This window comes from Protobothrops mucrosquamatus, unplaced genomic scaffold (genome assembly GCF_001527695.2).
Source record: "Protobothrops mucrosquamatus isolate PMUCROS unplaced genomic scaffold, P.Mucros_1.0 scaffold1271, whole genome shotgun sequence".
NCBI lineage: Eukaryota > Metazoa > Chordata > Lepidosauria > Squamata > Viperidae > Protobothrops > Protobothrops mucrosquamatus.
The window spans coordinates 37666-39060 of record NW_015387477.1 but is presented as its reverse complement, the minus strand read 5'-3'; positions in this window follow the sequence as shown (position 1 = coordinate 39060).

Sequence of the window (1395 nt, the reverse complement as noted above, 5' to 3'; positions counted from 1 at the left end):
TATCACCTTGACTAGTCAGTCCTTCTAGAACTTGAATCATGCAACTACACTTCTTGTGCTACTTTGTGCAATACATGATTACTTGTATCACTCTAGGTGTGTATAAACCATTTTGTATATCCTTTTCCTGCCTGTTTTGACAGCACTAGATGTCAATAAGAATGATGTAATTCCAAAAGTCTGCTCTAAAACAATGTTCTCTGGGGCTATGTCCTGGCTATTTCTGGTTTTTGCAGGCGACAAAGTTAGAACTGATTTCAGTTGCTCACTGCCAGCATCTCTATCCCCTTGAAACAATGGAGTTAGCTTGTTATTGATCAACCCATTTCACCCCACACAACTTTTGGGGGCATTTTGTCAGTGAGGAAGGCCATTCTTGAACTTGTGTCCAATGCAATTTTAGAAGAGTGTAGTGATTGTGTTCATAAATAATCCAACTGACAGGTGGGGGAGGATCTGTGTGAAACAGGATAATTGAGAGAGATTCATCCAACTTCATCTCATGTCCCCCATAGAGCCTACAACACAACTGTTGGGCAACTCTTCTAAGGTTTGGTCCAATTCACCCCGTATTTTACTCTGTTGAGGAGTGATTGCTGGTAGCTTTCTCTCTGGCAGGGATGTTTGGCATGAGTGAAACAAAGCTGGGGCTATCCACTAATCGGTTTCCTTGATTGGTCTAGAACAGGGGTAGGCAACCTTGGCTCTTTTATGACTCGTGGACTTTAACTTCCAGAATTCCTGAGCCAGCATGGCTCAGCTTGGAAACCTCTCCCTTTCCCCTCAGCGTGGCTGGCTCAGGAATTCTGGGAGTTGAAGTCCACCAGTCATAAAAGAGCCAAGGTTGCCTACCCCTGGCCTAAGGCCTGTATTTCTCAACCTTGGCCAATCGGAGATGGGTGGACTTCAACTCCCAGAATTCCTGAGCCAGCCACGCTGAGGGGAAAGGGAGAGGTTTCCAAGCTGAGCCATGGTGGCTCAGGAATTCTGGGAGTTGAAGTCCACGAGTCATAAAAGAGCCAAGGTTGCCTACCCCTGGTCTAGTCATTCTGGTGTGCAATGCCCTATAACATCATCCTGAGGGAAGAAGCTGAAATAGTTTATTTTATTTATTTATTTATTTATTTATTTAATTTGTACCCCGCCCTTCTCCTCATGGGACTCAGGGCGGCTAACAGCCTCATAAAAACCACAACACAAATACAATGATATCTATTAAAAACCGAATTAAAAGGAAATATTTAAGAAGGCCGATCATTAAAATTATCCTTAAAATACCCTTAAAAAACCCCGCTAAAAATCCCTAGGCCAGACCCGCTTGTTGAAAAAGCCATGTCTTTAGGGCGCGGCGGAAGGAGGGGAGATCCGGGATCACCCGGATCTCTGGGGGTAGTT